The sequence below is a fragment of the Neophocaena asiaeorientalis genome, unplaced genomic scaffold (assembly GCF_003031525.2).
Source record: "Neophocaena asiaeorientalis asiaeorientalis breed wild unplaced genomic scaffold, Neophocaena_asiaeorientalis_V1.1 scaffold332, whole genome shotgun sequence".
Classification (NCBI taxonomy): Eukaryota; Metazoa; Chordata; class Mammalia; order Artiodactyla; family Phocoenidae; genus Neophocaena; species Neophocaena asiaeorientalis.
Genome location: NW_020173111.1, coordinates 694,902 through 709,486, shown reverse-complemented (window position 1 = coordinate 709,486; position 14,585 = coordinate 694,902).

Genomic DNA, 14,585 nt, shown 5'->3' with positions numbered 1-14,585 from the left:
ACACAGTGCATCTTCTTCAAATTCACTTAATGAAGATTCTGGAGCACCTACTATATGCCAACCACTAAAATAGGCAGATGAGCTGTAATTCCCAGAGTGCTGTGATTCACCTGCATTAGAATCACACAGATTTCTTTGTTAAAAATCCATATTCATGGACCAGTACAACTGAAACAGAACCTTTGGAGGCTGGACTGAGTAATTTGCATTTTTGACAAGCCTCCCTGGTGATATGTAATCCTCTTTAGAGTTTGAAGGTTACTGCACTAAAGAGACATAAATTCAGTAGACACTGCTCTGCCCCCAAGCTATGCAACCTAGGAAAGGAGACAGAGAGGTACACAGGTACCTATAATAAAGGACAGAAGGAAATGACTGCCCCAAAAGTGTCTAAACGAAAACTCAATGAGCCACAGTGAAAGGTTAGATTAACTCTGAGAGGGAGGTACAAGAAGGCTTTGCAGAAAAGAAAGCTTTAGAGCTAGATCTTATAGAATGAGCATGGGTCAGCCCAGGGCAATGGGAAAGTGCTGGGCTAAGCATTTGGGTTCCTAGGTTTAGGTCTCAGCTAATAACAGCCACCATTTATTGAGGAACTATTTACCATTTGTAAAGGAATGAGCTAGGCTCTTCATACGAACTCTTTTGCATCTTCACAAAAACTCTTCGAAGTAGGTACTATGATCCAATTTCTAAATGAGAAAAGAGGTTCAGAGAGAAGATGTCACTTGCCCAAGGACACAAAGCTAGGAGCTGGCAGGTAAGGATTTAATACCTGTCTGCCTGATTCTATAAATCAGGTACCTTTCACCGCCAGCATCGAGGAGACAGCTAACCTTTGTGGACTGGCCTCCATTTCCTCATCTATGAGATGGGACAGGATGCACAAGATGATTTCTGAGGCTCCATTATTGGAGGCTAATCAACTCTACTCTGGATAATGACTGTACTTGTTGAGTGGGGGGGGAGGAGGGAGTTTAGCAACTGAAGGAGTGAACCTTAGCCCTTGGGGATTTGTCGCTATGTCAACTTGGGTTGCTACAACAGAATATCATAAACTGGGTGGTTTGTAAACAATAGAAACTTACTTCTCACAGCTCTGAAAGCTGCAAGTTCAAGATCAGGGTGCCACCATGGTCTGGTTCCAGTGAGAACCCTCTTCTGGGTGGCAGACGGCCAATTTATTATACCTTCACATGGCTGAGAGCAGAGAGAAGAAGCAAACTCTCTCATGACTCTTATAAGGGCGTCAATCCCGTTCACGAAGGCTCCACCCTCATGACCTCAACCTCATGTAATCCTAATTATCTCCCACAGGTTCCACCTCCTAATACCATCCCATTGTGGGGTAGGGTTTCAGCATATGAATTTGGAGGCTGGGGGACACAAACATTCAGTCCATGACAGAACCCAACCCAGACATGCCAGCCGCAAACCATCTGCCCGTCCCTTTCAATAACTGTAACTAAGGACTCCGCTTGCCTCCTTCTCGAGGAAGGGAATGAGGGGGAAAGATAGGGTGAAGGGAGAGATGCAAGTGAAGAGTGAATAACTGAATGCTTATTTGAGAATAAGTGGAAGACTGAATGAATGATTGGATGGGTAATAAGTCAAAAAATGAATAATGAAGAAACAGGTGGTTGAGGAAACTGGTAGATTGGATTCCAGTTCCTCAGTCAAATTAAGAGGAGGCTCCCCTGGTGGCGCAGCGGTTGAGGGTCCGCCTGCCGATGCGGGGGATACGGGTTCGCGCCCCGGTCTGGGAGGATCCCGCGTATCGCGGAGCGGCTGGGGCCGTGAGCCATGGCGGTTGAGCCTGCACGTCCGGAGCCTGTGCTCTGCAGCGGGAGAGGCCACAACAGTGAGAGGCCCGCGTACCGCAAAAAATAATAATAATAATAATTAAGAGGAAAATCAAGTGCTTGAGGACAAGGCACAGAGTGCGAATGTGTTTCTGGAGACAAGAAGAGTTTAGCGAGCATGGGCTAAGGCAAGGAGTAAGACAAGGTGTGAATGGGTGGCAAGACCGACCTGCATAGCCTTGGCCTTTGACAGTCCGGAGGAAAGGCAGAGAGGACCCAGCAGAGGGTGAAACAGCACCAGAGCCCTGGGGTGGTGACAGCAACCCTACACCAGATTGCCACGAAATGAAGGCTGAGTGGGGAGCATGTAACACTCTCTGCACAAAGCTCTACCCACAGTGAGAGAGAAGCCACTAATTGATGATGAAGTAAACAGGGAGAGTTCACTGCAAAAGGTCAGAGAGGCCATTCAGATGCCTGCGTGGGGAAGTGTTGGAATCATCAGACTCTGAGACTGTGCAGGCTAGTGTGATGGTCAAGGATATCAGCCCATGCTGAGAGCCCTTCATTCTGTACTAAATGAAGTCAATTCCGATCACTTAATTAACTGTGTTCTGAAGTTTTCTTACTTTGAAGAGAAAAAAAGTATTCATTTTATTCTGATTTCTGAGACAATTAGACTAGGCTCTAAGACTATGCATGTAAGCACTTTGAAAATTATGAAGTGTTTTTAAGTGCAAGAAATTGCTTTGTTAAACAAACAGAGGAACCTGCCCAGAAGGGGAGAAAAGGGACCAACATTTATAGGGTTGGCCAAAACGTTCGTTCGGGTGTTTCCATAAGATGTGCTGGAAAGACCCAAATGAACGTTTTGGCCAACCCAATATATGCCAAGCAGTGTACTAGGCACTTTATGAACATCAAATCATGTAATCCATACACCAACCCTCAATGGTGTCTTGCTGTCTCAATTTTACAGGTAAGGAAACCCAACGCAGCAGTATCCAGCCAACAAGAAACTCCCCAGTTCAGAGGCTGGCCGGGGGCTTGCCTCCAGGACTGTGATTTGTGTGTCACTGTTTGATTTCCTTTTTCAGGGCCCAACCCAGAGAGTTCATCTCTTCCAGTATTTGCCATACTAAAGTCCCTGTTCCATTGCCAAAACACATTCTATTAACTGAATTTGGGGATCCAGACTAGGGCCTAATATTTCAATATTATTTAATACTATTGCTTCCTCCTAGTTAAAAGGGTAAATGTAAAAGTTGGAAAGAAGTCTTCAATCCAATATATCCATAATCAAGGGTCTCTTCCAGTGGAAATAATGATAAATTTTATTTACATAGAATGTCACAAAATTCCAGGCATCTCATGCCTAACACATTCAAGACTGAAGCCTGGGTTTTCCCTGAAGTTCTCCCACCCTTCACTATCCTTCCTCATCTCAGTCAACATCACTGGCTTCATCCTACTGCTCAGGCTGTGTGTTTAGGAGACATTTTTTATTTTCTTTACCCCCAACTTGTTCCCCATGAAACCCTGAGTCCCAAGCTCTTTCATTTTCTCCATCCTCATTGCCAGCCTCACATCCTACCATCTCTCACTCAGCTCCCCGCCATGGCTTTCTAACTGGTCCTCCATTTCTAGTCTTAGCCCAATCTGATTCATTCCCACTCAGACCATCTTTTTAAAACATAAGTCGTCTTAAATTGTTAAGTCATCTCCCTGATCTGGGGTGGCGTTCATAGATTGCACCAGTGTTCATGCTAGCTTCTGATAAAGGTACCATGGAAGACGTCAACATTAGCAGAACCTGGATAAATGGTATCAGAGAACCCTCTGTATTATCTTTGCAACTCTAAAAGTATTTCAAAGTTTAAACAACTTTTTTTTAACCTTCCAGAGACTTCCCTTTGACTTGGACTAAAATTCAAACTCCTTCCTACAGCCCGCCTGCCTCCCGTAAAGAGTTCTTGTGACCATCCCATGCTCCCCTGCTCCATTCACTGCAGGTTCTTCTCCTGGAAAATGCCAATCCTCAAAAGTCCTTCCTCACTCCTGGGTCTTTGAAACTGCCATCTTCTGGTAACTCCTTCCTCTGTTCTTCATGTTGCTTCTTTTGGGTCTTCGGGTCTCAGATGAAAGAACTGCTGCTCAGGGTGTCTTTCCTGACTCCCCACCAAAAGTGGTTTCTTCCCCTAGTCTTTCTGAGGGCAGAGACCTGATCTGTCTCATCACCCTTCTATCCCAGCCTCTAACACACTGTCTGGTACATGGAACACGCTCGCTATGAGTTCTCCTTTCCATCGTCTTGCAGCGTGATCCCAAGATGCATGTTTGGTGTGTTTAAGGCTCTCTATCTCTGGCACCAGGATTGCCTTCACAGGAACACTGGCCTTAGGGACCTGGATAAACTTGTCTTCATCAAGGTAGCATGGAAATAGACAAATTGTAGAATTTACATTCCCAGCCTATAGTCAAGACGGTGGACATTTTGAACAAGGTTGATGAAAAAGAACAAGAAAAACTCCCTTCTGCACACTGTTTCTGGTCCTATTTCAGCCCTCTCCCAACACAGTCTGTAAAATGGGCATGGAAAACATGATAGTGAGAAATGGAAGAAATAAGCCTGCCACTGAGAACTTCATCTTTAGTTCAGATAAGGGTGACTCAGGAGACATCCTTCTGTCACCCCCTTGAAAGCGTTTGATATCGTGTGACCCTCTGCTCAGCATTTTAGCGCCTGGATTCCCCCTCCCCTTCCCCCGTATCCTAGTTCAATGGATCAGGCCAATATCAAAGTTACAGAGATTCTACATGTCACCCATGGGCAAGGGACAGACTTCAAAACAAACAGAGTGCACATCACAGTTCTGTTTAGTGAATAAGAAAACGTAATACAGATATCTGTCATTTGATGAACACTTTACGGCATGCAAGGGGCTGAGGGAAGGGTTTTGAGTGAAGTGTTTGCCTTATATGATCTTATTTGATTCAACATATTGTTTTGTTCAATGATGTCACCCAAATGCCTAGGATAGGCACATAGTATGTACTCGGTAAATTTTCTATAAATGAATGAAGAATCCTCTGACGTAGGTATTGTTAATATCACCATGTTTTGGATGAGGACCCTGAGGCTGGGGGAGACTAATTTGGTCAATATGATACAAGCAGAAAGTGGGGAATCAGGATTGAACACGTGTCCAGTCTGAGAGCATGCGCTTCCCAACTTTAACAGCTAATCATCACAGCCCCTGCTTCCCATTCAAAACTCATTTTGGATTCAAGGCTATAATACTGTCTAATTCTAAAGCACAAAGGCTTAATAACCCCCATAATCTAAGGATAGTCACCCTCACACCCAAATACGTCTCTATTGACTTTCCGGATGATTGGACCTGCATGCTGTTCTGAATGAAAGAACAACTTTACAAAGAGACCTTTCTCCAAAATGGCATTTGCCCTTTAAATTTGAAAGTCACCCGACACTATTTCTTTCATTAGTTCAAGGTTACTGAATTTCCACTTACTTTTTCAATCTGAAGATATACAGGGAATACATATGGGTTAGAAAGTCCAAATCGGTTTTGCTGAGTAACCCAAGGGTAGAGACACTGGTTTGACTGGTGATCTCACCAACCTGCTGGTCAGAACTCAGGGGTGGAAAGTCTTAAATAGCTCTACCAGCTCACAAGTCTTCACTTCCTTATATGGGAAACAAGAAGCCACAGGGGGAAAAAAGCAGGCAAGAAGGCAAAATGGGAGTCAGAGCATCTCTTTGAAAATAAAAACAATGATAATAAGTGATGTTTATTGAACGGGACAATGGTCTAAGAATACAATGGGAATGAGAACCCTGGAGTTGTGCAATACGGCAGACTCACACATGTGGCAACAACTGTGCCAAACACTTTACACACATTCTCTCAATTGATTCTCACAATAAAACTTTGTATAAAATACAAAGTTATACAATAACCTTATTGTATGCAGTTTCCAATGCAGAGAGGGAGGCTCAGAGAGATGAAGCATCTTTCCCAAAGTCACACAGCTACCACGTGAGAGAAGAACTTTACCAACTGCTATGAAAATCAGCAAGACTCCAGAGAGGTCCTGTGCACTGGTGAAATGCACTGGGCTTTAGGAGACTTGAGTTTAAGACCTGAGGAGTCTGCTTGTCACCAAATATGTTCATGGGCTAATCCCTTCCCTGCTCTGAGCCTTGGCTTCCTCATCTGTAAAATGAGGAGACTGGGCCAGTTTATAGAGGGGTTGCTGCTGTGGATAGCTGGCGTCTGGAAAAACAGAGGAGGGGTCTAATCTAGTGTAGATTAAAGCGGAGTGAAGACAGAGGGGTCACAGGGGATTATGTTGGACCCGAGATTTAAAAGATCAGTAAGAGTTTATTGGGGACTGAACTTCAGGTACTGGGAAGAGCATCTTGTAAGGGACGGGTTAGTGAGCATAATTAGAAAACCGAGAGAAAATGACACGTTCAGGGAAGGGCAAGCGGGTTGGTGTGGCTGTCCATTGACCCATTCAGCAAACATTTATTGATAGCACAGGTGTTTCGGGCATGTTCTAAGTTGATGGGAAGAGATGGGGCGGAAGGCAGGGACAGTGAGGGGAAATAAAGAAGTTGGGTGGGGAGATCAGGAAGAGCCTGCGGTGCTGAACAAAGGAAAGCAGCCTTATCTTGGAATCTCTGGTGAAGTCTAGAAGGGTGTTAAGCAGGGAATCATATCAGCACACTGGCAGGATATTCAGGGAAGGAGACCAGTTAGGATGCGGCAGATGCTCAGAGGGAAGGGAGGTGTTGCCCTGAACTGGGGCAGCACTGGGAGCTGTGGGTGGAAGCAGTGGTAATGGAGGTAGATGCATAAGATCTTAAAGAGGTGAAAACTGTAATACAGAACTTGAGAATTGGTTGGATGTAGAGGGAAAGGGAAAGAAAGGAATTCAGAGGACGGATAGATGAATGGAGGGTGGGTTTGGATACAACGCAGCTCAGTTCTGTTTTAGACAAAATGTGACTCATATTTTTTCTTCACATTCCATAAAGAAGCATTATGTCAAGTCCTCAGTATTTTCCCAAGTAAGTTACCCCAACTTCATATCCAAGGACATTTGTAGTACACAGATTCTAAAATATCAATACTTTTGTTACCTACAAGTGTTCTTGACCTTTTCAATAAATAGAAATTGATCAGAGGCCAGACAACAAATGCCTTCAAGGCTTTACTGGGCCCCCTGCTGCAGCCGGGGGGAGTGAGGACAGACAACAGGTTCTCTTGCTTGCTGGGTCCCTGGGGGTGGGCGGAGGGGGGCAAGTTGGTTCCTTACTTGGGTGAGGGTCGGGCCTGAGGGGTGGCTTCGGTGTCTTGCCCACCCCATCGGTGTGCTGTGTGCAGGGGAGTGTGCAGTACCCTGCTTTTGCTCCTGGCTCTTCAGAAGTGGCAGTTGCGCTTTTGGGTCTCTTTGTATCTTGTCGTCCAGAACTTACCCCAACTGCACATGCACGCAGTTATTTTTAGTCCTTTATGGTTTCTTTGTATTTTGTTGCTCAAGGAGACGTTTGTCCAGGTACAAGCATTGCAGCACTGCAGCAAAGGGTCCCAGGTCCCAGCCTGTCTCACTTTGAGCTTCAGAATTATGTTTAATTTCCTGTGTTTGCCTCTGGAAACCCTGTGGGTCACACTGTGAGTAGAAGAAGGTCCACTGCATGAGAAGACAGGAAATTTCTATTTCTGCATCTTATTCATAGGGGCAGGGGACAGGGGGAGCTTCCAGAGAGCAGTGGTCTCCAATCTTTTTGGCACCAGGGACCAGTTTTGTGGAAGACAATTTTTCCAGGAACTGGTGGGAATGGTTTGGGGATGGTTCAAACGTATGACATTTATTGAGCACTTTATTATTATTACATTGTAATGTGTAATGAACTAGTTACACAGCTCACCGTAATGCAGAATCAGTGGGAGCCCTGAGCTTGTTTTCACTTGCCACTCACTGATTGGGTTTTGATAGGAGTCTGCAAACAATTGACTTATTATGGTGTCTGTGCAGTCAAACCTCTCTGCTAATGATAATCTGTATTTGCAGCCGCTCCCCAGCGCTAGCATCTCCGCCTCAGCTCCACCTCAGATCATCAGGCATTAGATTCTCATAAGGAGTGGGCAACCTAGGTCCCTCACATGCACCGTTCACGGTAGGGTTCATGCTCCTATGAGAATCTAATGTTACCACTGATCTGACAGGAGGCAGAGCTCAGGCGGTAATGTGAGTGCTGGGGAGCGAGTGATGGGGAGTGGCCATAAATATAGACGAAGCTTCACTCACTGGCCCGCCTCACCTCCTGCTGTGTGGTCCCGTTCCTAACAGGCCACGGACTGGTACCAGTCCATGGCCCCAGGACTGGGGACCCCTACTGTAGATCACTTCCCTTTTTCTTCACTTTGTTTTTAATCTATGAATTGAAGTCATTGGGTATCTATCCAGCTCTAACATTTTCTATTTGGAATTAAATGTCTCCATGATACTATCTGGAACATCAGAAAATGTGTCTTATTAAATGCATTTACAGTAATGAGTATGTCCACCATTTATCCAGGTGTGTTACCTTATTCGGATAATTTCCTCCTAATCTCAACACCGTATTTCAATTACAAGATTGCCTGGATTTAAACTCAGCCCTGACAACCACTAGCTGTGGAATCTTGGGCTGGTAACATAGCCTCACTATATAAACCTATTATTTTTCAGAAGATATTTGAGAGAAGAAACAAATGTGTCTCTCTTAAAGGTGATAAAACAGGAAATAGTCACTAGGTTAAGCTTCAGTTCTTCTCAATTCTCTCTCTTCAACCTGCTCTCCTGCTTCTAGAGCTAGAATGACTTTGGTCTTCAGTTATATTACTGGACTAAGATATGATGAATGTCTTTATTTTCCTAACACTAACATTGTCCCTGGAAACCTGGGACTGATTTGGTAGATACCCAAGACTCAGCAGACACTTTCCCTTCCCACCTCACTCCACCAAGTGGAGTCCTCCCACCAAGAACTCCAAAAACCTTGGAACTTTAACTTACCATAACCTGAAAAAATGATCACTGCTGATTTTACAGACATCATACTTACATTTTCAAATTTGATTCACTAAAACAACTTTCAATCACCATAGATGGTTAAGCCCAATCTTCAACCTTTTTTTAAAACTCCAAATGAAGTTTGAACCATAATATCTTCTTCCTGACCTGTCATACCATCTGAAAGTCCATTATAAACATACTCTTAATCAAGTCCTCCTATAAATCTAAAACCTTAAATGTTTAACAGCTCACGCCAGACCACTTTCCAAATCAACAAAAATGAGAGACAAAAGAATTAACCTTGGTATGGATGGACAGGTACGGGAGAGAGAAATGATAAAAGATAATTCCTACTACGGTACAATTTTCACAGGGGCTCAGACCAAGTTAAGAAGTGCAGAGAATTAGGGGTTCTGCTCTTCAGAACTTACAAAAAGGCAGAAAGACAATGCCATACCACAGGGAGATCAGCTCGGTGCTTTGTGACCGCCTGGAGGGGTGGGATGGGGGGATGGGAGGGAGGGAGACGCAAGAGGGAAGAGATATGGGAACATATGTATATGTATAACTGATTCACTTTGTTATAAAGCAGAAACTAACACACCATTGTAAAGCAATTATACCCCAATAAAGATGTTAAAAAAAAAAAAGAAAAGGAAGACAATGCCAAATGACCTCGATAATCGATGTATAAGAGGGTCAAAGAAAAAGAATGTGGAATCAACTATGTGAATCAAAGTCCTTTTTTTGTTTGTTACCTTACAGTTTCCAAACAATTTCCATGGCAATAATGATAGCCAAAATATAGCATATAGCATGTAGGGTATTAAAGACCTCTACAGGTATTAAACGTATGTACCAAATGCACTGAGATAGAGCAGCAAACAGAAGCTCCTCTTCATTACCATGTCCAAACTTAAATTCAACAAACCACAGAAGAAAGGCCCATTTCCTCTTTTAAAAAACCCCACTCAGGCTGTGGCAGGAACTCTGTGTGCTCCTGAATCTGGAGAGGCACACAGCAATCTTCCAAAGCACAGGGAGAGTGAATTGGCTGGGAACAGTAGTCTGGCTGGGGTTTGTCATCGACATAAGGAATGACATTTATCTCCCAGTGTGGAGTAAATTCAATCCGAGATGGCTCTAAAGGGCCATCTCTCTTCAAAAAGCCCTAGCACATGCTTCCTACAAAAAGGAATGTTCTGGGCTTCCCTGGTGGCTCAGTGGCTGAGAATCTGCCTGCTAATGCAGGGGACACGGGTTCGAGCCCTGGTCTGGGAGGATCCCACATGCCTCGGAGCAACTAGGCCCGTGAGCCACAACTACTGAGCCTGCACGTCTGGAGCCTATGCTCCGCAACAAGAGAGACTGTGATAGTGAGAGGCCCGTGCACCGCGATGAAGAGTGGCCCCCACTTGCCACAGCTAGAGAAAGCCCTCGCACAGAAACGAAGACCCAACACAGCAAAAATAAATAAATAAATTACTGAACTCCTACCCCCAACATCTTCTTAAAAAAAAAAAAAAAAAGGAAAGTTCTGCCTTCCTCCTTGAAGAATACTGGGTTTTATCTGAATGGTTTATTACTTTGGAGCTTAAGGGATGGGAAGGGTTTGAAAGTAAGACTGTGGTTTATCAAGAACTGATTCTGTGAGTGGAGAATTTTAACTCCATGTCTGTGACTACAACCTCAGGGGTCATTTGGTGAATGCTTTCTTCTGACTCAGACATTGCCTCAAACTTCACATCCTCCTTTCCAAGCTTAGTTCCATACAAAACTCAATAGCACATCCACTAGATAATATGGCTGGAGAGGTTGATGAAAATGCTTGTTCCAATAAACTGGAACTTAGGAAAAATCATGTAGTCATTAAAAGCATCTGCTTTGGGATCACAGTTAGTAGCAAATGACAGCCAAATGACTTGACTTTTCAGAAATGTGTTTTCCTCATTTCCTCATTTGGAAGTCACAAAATTAACCCTAAAGGGCAAAGGTAAGTCTTAAATACCATGATGCCTGGAAAACACTCAGCATGGTGCATGGCATGCCGTGTGATAAGCAAACAATGAATGGAAGGCACTAATGTAAGTGAACAATGGGGAATAGAAACAGAAGAAAGTGGTATTCAGAAAATGGGCATAACCCAAGCCCTGTGGGGCCTCGAGACTTGTCACAAGCCTGGAGCTGTGAACACGCCACCAAAGTGAAGGAGAATATGATAGTGGTTTTATATTGGAACATCCATGAGCTTGGTAACAAGGACCCCTACCTTCTCATCTCTGTACTATTAATGCCTAGTAGCATGGACCTTGACACATGGAAGATGCTCAATGAATATTTGAATGAATAAATGAATTAATCAGTCCAAAATCAACAAAGTTAAAACCATCACAATAATAACATCAAACACTTCTATAGTATCTACTAAATGCCAGGTGCATGTGGGAAACACTTTAAATAGTTTAACTCATTCAGTCCTCATACCATCTCTACAAAGAATGTCCTACTATTATGCTCATTTTAAGAATGATGAGACTAAGACACAGAAGAGGGTACTAATTTTCCCAGTTGCACACAGATAATAAGCAGAGATAGAATTTAAATCCAGGCAGACTGGTTTATGATTCTGTGCGCTTAAATCTAAATGTATTACCTACCTCAAAAGAGAAATTTGCTAACTAAAAAATACAGTTTATATTCATTTGGGGGAAACTGGAATGTACAGAATGTTAAACCAAAAGGTTTACTTCCTTCTAGGCTTTTTTCTATCCTTATTAAACACATTATAACCACAGCTTACGTACAAATTTAAAACCTGCTTTTAAAGGAACTCACTACATAATTAACTTTGCTACAAATATCTTTGAAAAGAATTTTTGCAAAGTGAAAATAATAAGCATATTTATTACTTGCAAGTAATGGTACCCAACCCCAAAGTTGGAGTCCTTCTCAACCCTTCTAGAACTTAGGGACTCTGACAGAGCTTTCCTCCCAGAATATGAATATGGAATGTGGAAGCTGATGGTACTTGACTGGTGCCTTGACTTTACATGCTCCAGAACATTCCATCGCTTTCCATCTAGCATTACTGCTCCCCTCCACATCTCCCAGCTAGGGGTCTATTCGGACGACTGCTACTGAACATAGCAGGGGACAATAAGTACTTGTTTTTTCCTTTAAGTTCTTGTGAGCTTATCCTCTGGGGCCTGTGAGTTATGACCTACAGAAGGTAGAGTCCGTGCTTTTCAAAAGCAGTTAATAAAGTGTTAACAGCTGAACCTTTACATCCTTTACCCATTGCTGCTATCCAAACACAGCGTTTATTAAACCTTCCTACATGCTGAAAAGAATACACCAGGTGCAAGATTTGGAAGCCTTTATTTTCCCCTGATATTGGCCTGAAATATCTAAGTAAGTTCCCTTATTTCTCAACATTACTTCACCTAGGAATATATAAGCCAGGGTAAGGATTCTAAATCTGGCTGGTTAGTAGTATCTCCTGCATAATTTGGTTTAAATACGAATTCCTAAACTTTCCCTATCCCTCCTAGATTGGAATTTCCAAGGGTAAGACCCAAGATGTTCTGTTTTTGAAAGGCCTCCCGAAATATATCCGATGGTCAGTCATACTGGGAACCACAAAACTAAATCAAGGTATTCTTAAAGATACTGGGTAATAAAATTCAACTGAAATGTTAGCTTTTCAAATGGAAAACATTAATCACATGGAAAACATTAATCAAGATATAGCTCAATAATAAAAAGACAATCCAACTGAAAGTGGGCAAAGGATCTGAATAGACATTTCTCCCGAGAAGAAATACAAATGGACACAATAAACAAATGGAAAGACAACACCATTAGCAATCAGAGAATAGCTGATTAAAACCATAATAAGATATCACTTCATAACCATTATGACAGCTATAATCAAGAACATAGATAGGGCTTCCCTGGTGGCGCAGTGGTTGAGAGTCCGCCTGCCGATTTAGGGGACACGGGTTCATGCCCCCGTCCGGGAAGATCCCACATGCCGTGGAACCATGGCCGCTGGACCTGCACGTCCGGAGCCTGTGCTCCGCAACAGGAGAGGCCACAACAGTGAGAGCCCCGCGTACAGCAAAACGGGAAGATGGCGGAAGAGTAAGACGCGGAGATCACCTTCCTCCCCAGAAATACTCCAGAAATACATCTACACGTGGAACAACTCCTACAGAACACCTACTGAACGCTGGCAGAAGACCTCAGACCTCCCAAAAGGTAAGAAACCCCCCACATACCTGGGTAGGGTGAAAAAAAAGAATAAACAGAGACAAAAGGATAGGGATGGGACCGGACCGGCACCAGTGGGAGGCAGCTGTGAAGGAGGAAAGAATTCCACACACTAGGAGCCCCTTCGCAGGCGGAGACTGTGGGTGGCGGAGGGGAAAAGCTTCGGGGCCGCGGAGGAGAGCTCAGCCACAGGGGTGCGGAGGGCAAAGCGTAGAGAGATTCCCGCGCACAGAGGATCGGGGCCGACCAGCACTCACCAGCCGAAGAGGCTTCTCTGCTTCCCCGCCGAGGCGGGCGGGGCTGGGACTTGAGGCTCGGGCTTCGGTCGGAGCGCCGGGAGAGGACTGGGGTTGGCGGCGTGAGCACAGCCTGAAGGGGGCTGGTGCGCCGCAGCTGCCCGGGAGGGAGTCCGGGGAAAGGTCTGGACCTGCCGAAGAGGCAAGAGACTTTTTCTTCCCTCTCTGTTTCCTGGTGTGCGAGGAGAGGGGATTAAGAGCGCTGCTTGAAGGAGCTCCAGAGACGGGCGCGAGCCGCGGCTAAAAGCGTGGACCCCAGGGACGGGCATGAGACGCTAAGGCTGCTGCTGCTGTCACCAAGAAGCCTGTGTGCGAGCACAGGTCACTATCCACACCTCCCTTCTGGGGAGCCTGTGCGGCCCGCCACTGCCAGGCTCCTATAGTCCAGGGACAACTCCCCAGGAAGAAGGCACGCGCGGCACGCCTCACGCTGGTGCGACGTCACGACGGCCTCTGCCGTCGCAGGCCCGCCCCGCACTCCGTGCCCCTCCCTCCCCCCAGCCTGAGTGAGCCAGCGTCCGCGAATCAGCAGGTCCTTTAACCCCGTGCTGTCTGAGCGAAGAACAGACGCCCTCCAGCGACCTACGCGCAGAGGTGGGGCCAAATCCAAAGCACAGCCCCGGGGAGCTGTGAGAACAAAGAAGAGAAAGGGAAATCTCTCCCAGCAGCCTCAGAAGCAGCGGATTAAAGCTCCACAATCAACTTGATGTACCCTGCATCTGTGGAATACATGAATAGACAACGAATCATCCCCAATTAAGGAGGTGGGCTTTGAGAGCAAGATTTATGATTTTTTCTGCTTTTCCTCTTTTTGTGAGTGTGTATGTGTATGCTTCTGTGTGAGATTTTGTCTGTATAGCTTTGCTTCCACCATTTGTCCTAGGGTTCTATCTGTCAGGTCATTTTGTTTTTTGGGGTTTTTTTCTTAATAATTATTTTTTTATTTTAATAACTTTATTATATTTTATCTTATTTTATTTTACTTTATCTTTTTTCTTTCTTTTTTTCTTCCTTCCCTCCTTCCTCGCTTCCTTCCTCCATCCCTCCCTCCCTCCCTCCTTTCGTTCTTTCCTTCTTTCTTTCTTTCTTTCTACTTCTACTAATTCTTTCTTTCTACTTTTTCTCC